Raw genomic sequence first — 8,024 nt, 5'->3', positions numbered from 1 at the left:
ATGAAATATGTTAGGAATTATCACCAGATCCTCATCCAAAAGATAATTCAAGTCGAATGTCGAAAGCATCTCATATTAAGCGCAAGTGCTCTTATTTTATGTTCCTAAAGGACAAAGTCTATGCATGCATGAAGCATGGTAGACTAATTGGTTTCAAATGAAATATTCCTTAAAAAATAAGGAACAAATAATCATAATAAGAAGGCAATGAGCTCTTGAAGAGCCTACGACATAACACTTCATGAAACCTTATGAGAGGTTCATGTACCTAAAAATAATGAAGTGATGAGATCTCAAAATATTATGTCGCATTGTGAACCGATATGAAATGATATATCATCAATATCTTTGACACAATATTGGCACAATATTATGAAAGATTACGAGGATCTGAATTCTATGTTTATTTAAGCATGCTGACATAGAAACATTTTTAAGTGATATGAAAGGGTGCATCTTGGTTAGTAAAAACTTATTTGATTTTCAGTCTAGACACTTGAAGATGTCACACATAATATGTTGAATATTGTCACTTGACAAAATTTGTATGAAAACTTCTTTAAGGATTTAAATTATAAAAGTTTTCGAAAAACTTATTGATAATCCTTATATTGTATAAGCTTATAACTTGAAAATTATTGAAACTCTTGGAGAGTTTTCAAATCAATAGATTATTTGTTGAAATGAGAAATATACTGAATTAGATTGGTTATGAAGTACCATATCTTAGTGCAAGTGGTGCACTCATGTATCCTGCAAATACTACAAGTCCTGATATAGCCTTTTCAGTCAATTTATTAGCAAGGTATATTTCTGCACCTACTATGAGACATCAAAATGAGATAAAACACATGATCTTATTTTATTCTAAAGATTGCAGTCCCGATCTTATTAGTCATGCTGATGTTGGGTACTTATCTGACCCGCATAAAGCTCGATCTCAAAGAGTGTATCTGTTTATAAGTGGTGGTACTGTCATATCTTGGAGTTATACAAAACAGTCTATCATAGCACTTCATCAAATCATACAGAGATAATAGTTATTTATAAAGCAAACCAAGAATGTGTATGGTTGAGTTCCGTGATACATCTCATTCGAAAAAAATGTGGTGTGAAATATGACAATCTACCCACAGTTTTATACAGAGATAATTCAACAGACATAGCACATCTTAAGGGAGGATTCATAAATGGAGATAGAATAAAGCACATTTTGCCAAAGCTTTTCTACATACATGAGATACAAAAGAATGATGATATTAACGTGCAACAGATTCGTTCAACTGACAATATGACTGATTTATTCACTAAATCTTCTCCAATTACAACTTTCAAGAAGATACTGCACAAGATCAAGATGCAAAGACTCAAGGATGCTCTCATTAGGGGGAGTTAATACGTGTTGTACTCTTTTTTCCTTACGAGGTTTTGTCTCACTGGGTTTTACTTGTAAAGGTTTTAATGAGGCAACCTATATGCGTATGGTTAGAGATGTGTACTCTTTCTCCTTCACTAGATTTTTTTCCACTGGGTTTTTTTTCTAGTAAGGTTTTAACGAGGCACATTATCTATCTAGACATTCAAGGAGGAGTGTTATAAATGTATTTACATTATAGTGTATGTCTATCAAGATCTAATAAGATCTAGTTGATATCTATCAGGATTTGATGTATTTGTCTTTTAGTATGAAACTAGGGGCAAATTTCTCCTATAAATAGAAGGGCTTCCTTCATTGTAAATCATCCTCTAGAGAAGAGAAATAATAATTACTCTCTCTATTCTTTCTACTCTTCTTCTTTATTCTTTATTGTTTTATAACACTTTCTTCTTTTTATGAATAGTACAAGTACATTTTTTTCTCTACACCTCAAATATTTTAATCATTTGTCTCTCAACTTCTATTTTTATTTCTCTTATTCACTTTATTTTTCTTTATTTTTTATTTTTTTCTTTTTTTTCTTGTTTTAGTTATTTCTCTCTAACCTTTATTTTTCTTTTACTTTTTTTCTCTCAAATATTATCTATTTCTTCCTTTCTCTTTTTTCTTTAGTTCATTTGTCTTATCCTTTACTTTTCTTTTACTTTTTGTTTTTATCAATTCTCATTTTTTCTAATTTTTTTATTCTTCACAAATATTATTTTTATTTTTTTCTTTTAATTTCTTTTTCTCAATCTTTTTTTTTATTCTCCTCTTTTTTCATAGCTGTTATTTTTTTCTTCTCATTTCTTTTTACTCAGTCTTTTTGTCTTCTCTTTTTCCTTTTTTCTTCACTTCTGTTATAGCTTGCTAATAAATAGAATGTTCAATAATCCACAAAGTGATCTTCATTCTTTGACATTAAAGTAAATTTAAGAGCATGCTTTGTTGTATGAAAGTCCTTTAGGATAAGTTTTACCTCTAAGACAATAATTATACAACATCTCAAAAATCAAGATACAATATGGTGTGTCAAGTCTTGCTCGTAGGACATAACTTGTTGTTTGAAAATTTTCAAGTTAAGTTTTGCCTCTAAGATAAGAGTCATAAAATATCTGATAAATCAAGACAAAATGTGATAGTGTCAATACTTTTCCATAGGGCGTAACTTATTGTTATGGAAGGTTCTTGGGATAAGTCTTGTTTTTAGAGGAAATACTAATAGAGCATCTCATAAATCAAGACACAATGTGGTAATAATATAAACTCTTGCCTATGGGGCATAACTTACAGGCTAAGTCTTGCCTCTAAGGCAAGAGTTATAGAATATCTCATAAATCAAGACACAATGTGGTAGTGCTAATTCTTGTCCATGGGGCATAACTTGCAGTTTGAAAGTCCTTGGACTAAATCGTTCTTCTAAGGAAAGAGTTATGGAACATCTCATAAATCAAGATATAATATGGTAGTGTGAACTATTAATTATGGAGCATAACTTATTGTTTGAAAGTCCTTGATTTATAAAACATCTTATAAATAAAAAATATAATATGGTAACGTCAATTCTTATCCATAGGGTGTAACTTGTTGTTTAAAAATTATTGGGCTAAGTCTTGGCTCTAAGGTAAGAGTTATAGAGTATCTCATAAATCAAAATAAAACGTGGTAGTGTCAACTCTTATTCATGGGGCGTAACTTGTTATTTGAAACTCTTTGGGTTAAGTCTTGCCTCTAAGGCAAGAGATATAGAATATATCATAAATCTAAATACAATGTGGTAGTGTCAGCTCTTGTCAATAGAACATAACTGTTGCTTGAAGCCCTTGATCTAAGTCTTTCTCTAAGGGAAGAGTTATAGAGCATCTCATAACTCAATACACAATGTGGTAGTTTCAACTCTTGCTCATAGAGCATAACTTATAGTTTGATGGTCCTTAAGCTAAGTCTTGCCTCTAAGGCAAGAGTTATAGAGCATTTCATAAGTAAAAAATACAATGTGATAGTGTTGACTCATGCCTAATACATGTAACTTGTATGAAAATCCTTCGAATAAGTCGTGCCTCTAAGGCAGGAGTTGTAGAGTATCTTATAAATCAACACATAATGTGATAGTGTCAACTCTTGCCAGTGGGGTATAACTTGTGCTAAGTCTTGCCTCTAAGGTAATAATTACAAAACCTCTCATAAATCAAAACACAATGTGGTAATATCAACTTTTGCCCATGAAAAGTAAATTATTGTATCAAAGTCTGTGGTAATATCAACTTTTGCCCATGAAAAGTAAATTATTGTATCAAAGTCCTAGGTCTTGCCTCTAAGGCAAAATTTATAGAACATATCATAAATCAAGATACAACGTGGTAGTGTCAACTCTTACCCATTGGGCGTAACTTGTTTAGAAAGAATTAAAGAAAAGAAAATTCATAACAGTTGCAGAAAAATAAAAATCAAGAAAAATATTTAAAAAGAAAAGAGAAAAATCAAAGAAAATTAAAAAGAGAAAAAGTATAGAAGTTGAGACGAGAAAAAGAAAAAAATAAAGATTGACAAAAAATAAAAGAAAAGACAAAAAAATAAAGGCTGGCAAAATTTTTAAAAAAGAGAGAGAAAAGAAAAAATAAAAATAAAAGGAAAATAAGAAAGAGTTTTTTTTTAAAAAAATAAAAGTTGTGAGGATAAAAAGAAAATATGTAAGGTTGAGAAAAACTTTAACAAAAAAGAGAAAATAATAAAAATCAATGTAAAATAAAAAGAGATTTTCTTATAAAAAAAAATAGAAGCTGAGAGGAGAAAAGGAAAAAAAGTAAGGGTTGACAAAAACTAAAAAATAAATAAAAAAGAAAAATAAAAATAAAATTAAATAAAAGAGAAAAAAAATTGAAAGTTAAATAAGTTTGGAGTTGTTGAAAAATATTTGAGGTATAAAGGGACGAATAGGTAAAAGTTCTGTACAAAAAAAAATGAAGGAAGACTAGTTTTTTAGGATTTTTCTTATGGGGATAAAAAAATAAAGACACCTATTATGAAGGTTACTTATGTAGTTTACCCTTCAAAGTTGATAAGGTGATCAACGCTTTTTAATTTTTGCTACATGGGAAATTTTTGCAAGAAAGTTTGGGGATATGTAAAGTGATTTTGAAAAAGATGACAATGATTTTATGTTTTGGTTTGGTTTTTGTTTTTCGTTTGTGTATCGAACCCTGAATTGAAAATATTCAATTTTTTCAAATCAGTTGGGTTTTTCAAAGGGGCTCTTACAAAAAATAACCCGTGTTTCAGCAAAATGGGAGCGTCCCTAGCCTAACTTTCGAAATTACAATCCATACTTCCTTTCTTTTCTTATTTCATTTTTTTTTTAAATTTTTTTTCTCACTCTTCTATCTCTAACCTCTATTTCTCTTTTTTTTTTTCTTTTCTTGTTCATTTTTCTCTCTCTTCTATCTCTAACCCCTACTTCTATTTCTTTGTTTACTTTTTTTTCTTTCTCATCTTTTTTTCTTTTGCGTTGTATTTATATTTTTTTGTATTTCTAAAAAACATGGCTATGTCGAGTATAAGCCATGGATGATGACAAAAATATCATAGCTTCTCATTATACTTGTATTCACCATCCGTTCTTTTTTTCCTTTTCCTTTTCTTACTTTTTGAATTTTTTTTTCTATTTTCTTCTTTGTTTTTTCTTTTTGGATTCTTTCTTTTCGTTCTTTTCTTTTTCTTTCTTCTATCTCTAACTTCTATTCCTCTTTCTTTTTTTTCATTGTTTTGTATTCTTTCTTTCTCGTGTTTTTTCATTTTGGTTTTTGTCTTCTTTTTTTTTTCCCTATTTTCGTTTTTTTGTCTTTTTTTTTTCTATTTTCATTTTTGTCCCTTTTTTTAAATGTTCTCTCTTGTATATGTAACTTCTATTTCTCTTTCTTTCTTTTTATTTTTTAATTTTGTTTTTTTAATTTTTATTCTTTCTCTTTTTTAATTCTCTTTTTTATTTTTGTATTTTTGAAATATACAACGTAGAGCACAAGCCATGGATGACAACGAAAATGCCACAATCGCTTATTATATTTGTATTCATAACATCATTTATATTTTTGTATTAGTTGATATATTTATATTTAATATTTTGTATTTTATATTTTGCATTTGTATTTTTATTTTATAGTTCGCACTTGTATTTGTATTTTATAATTTGCACCATTATTTGTGTTTTATTCAATTCATACTTGTATTTTAAAGAACTATTTTGTATTTACACTTTATAGTTGACTGCATGTTGTATTTGTATTTTGTGATTTCATTTTGTTCGCATTTGTATTTGTATTCGATTATCGTCACTTGTATTTTTAAAGAACTATTTTATATTTATAGCAAGTTGACCGCATATTGTATTTGTATTTGTAATCTCATTTGTTTCATTTATTTGTATTTGAATTTGTAGTTGACAACATCATTTGTATTTTTAAAAAATTGAAAAAGAATTACTATTTTTCTTTCTGTGAACACTTGTTAAATTCATTGATACGATTATATTTTATTGATACAAATTGAACAGTAAAAATAAAAAACTACAATTATAAATGTCACATTTGTATCAAATGATACATGTTTATACAACTCGAACCATACACATATAAATGATACTTGTTTATATACAAAAATAAATGATAGATTTGACAAGAAAATACTAATGATAAATTTACATTGATTGACATATTATACAATTATGTATTTTAGACTCAAGCAAATACAATTAATCCATACACTGACCCGACCCGAATCAGGACCTTATCGAAATGGGAAATTTCAAGCCCAACTAGGATCGAAAACCGCCCCCATTACCCAACCCAACCACCAAAAACGTACCTTGAGTCGGCTGAAGTCTGAACATATAAAAAGATAGCATATCCAACTATGTGGAGACTTTGAGATAGGTCTAGAAATGAGACCAACCAAACTAATATGGAAACTAAGTACCATATATTTGATACTTGTACTACCTTTCTGTAACCTACATTTCATAGTACGAGTTATCATTATTGATGTATGTGTCGTGCGGAGCAACCATGCTTCAGATACATAGGGTGAGCTTCTGATGTTGAGTATTACTTTCTTTCCTCTTATGTACTAGAGTAGTCTCTAAGTTGTATTCAAAAATGGGTTATATTGGTGTATTCATTTGTAATTCACTTTGAAATTTTTTTATATACAAGCTTTTATACTGATACCCCCAGATTTTGGGACTATATTACATTTTGATATTTTACATTATCTATTCGGCATTCTTACCTTTATTTTCTTGGGTCATCCCTTACTAGCCGTTACGGACTTGGATTTGGCTTGTCTACTGGTGGGTTATAGTAGGCACCTTCATGACCTGAGAAATTAGATCGAGATAGATATGGTAGATTTTGATGTCATTCTATAGACGGATTAGTTATCCCACTATCATAGAGTCTTGAATTATTTTTCCAAGACCATTAACTTAGCCATGCCGGTGTATCCCTAGTTATGTGGTAGGAATCTATTACTGCAAGCCGATGGGGATTATTTTTTATATTTGAGCTAGAAGACTTATTTCAAAGGGTTTTTAGGTCTTATCTCACTTAATATTTATGTGGAGATTCAATCACTTGACTCCGTTCATATAGTTTGTTAGTTTCCTGATGTTTTTTTGGATTGATCTACTTAGTCTTCCTCCTAAGATTGAGGTTTTTATTTATCTTAATCTAGACACTTGACCTATTTCCACGACATCTTACCGTATAGCTCCTATTCTTAAGGAGCTGAACTCTCAACTTCAGGATCTTCTGGGTAAGGGTTTCATTATACCTAGTATGTCTTTTTAGGGTGCTCCTGTCTTGTTCACGAAGAGAAATGATGGTTCCATGCAATTATGTATTGTATGGGGAGCATAATAAGGCAAAGTTTAAGAATAGGTATCCTACGCCCCACATTGATGGTTTACTTAATTAGCATTAGGGAGCAAGGGTGTTTTCTAAGATTAAATTAAGGTTCAATTTTCATCAATTGAGGATTCAGGCTGAAGATATCCCAAAGACAACCTTTAGGATTCAATATGGTCATTATGAATTTTTTGTTATGCCTTTTGTTGTTCATCAATGGTATCCTTATGTATTCGAGGAGTAGAGAGAAGTATATGTAACATATGAGGATTATGCTCTAGACTTTAAGTGATCTTAGGCTTTTTGCCAAATACTCTAAGTATGAGTTTTTTCTTGAGTCGATGACATTTCTTGGACATATGGTGTCTATGGATAGGAATATGATCGTTCAAACAAATATCTAAGCTATTTATGGGTTTACATCTTTGTTTAAGGTTCATATCTTCATTAGTTTTGTCGGTTACTTAGGAGTTTCATTGAGGGTTTTGCAACAATTACAGTGCTGATGACCAGATTGACTCAAAAAAGGTTAATTTTTGATGGTCCAAGGGTTGTGAGTTGAGCTTTTGGAAGCTCAAGGGATTTCTCACTTCAGCTCCCATATTGGCAGTTTCTATTGAAGATAAGAGATTTACCATATATTATGATGCTTCTGGTATTGGTTTGGGTCGTGTTTTGATATAATAGTGTTGATTTGTTGCTTATGCATT

This window comes from Capsicum annuum, chromosome 8, assembly GCF_002878395.1.
Source record: "Capsicum annuum cultivar UCD-10X-F1 chromosome 8, UCD10Xv1.1, whole genome shotgun sequence".
Taxonomy (NCBI): domain Eukaryota; kingdom Viridiplantae; phylum Streptophyta; class Magnoliopsida; order Solanales; family Solanaceae; genus Capsicum; species Capsicum annuum.
Note: the sequence above shows the minus strand (reverse complement) of the source record.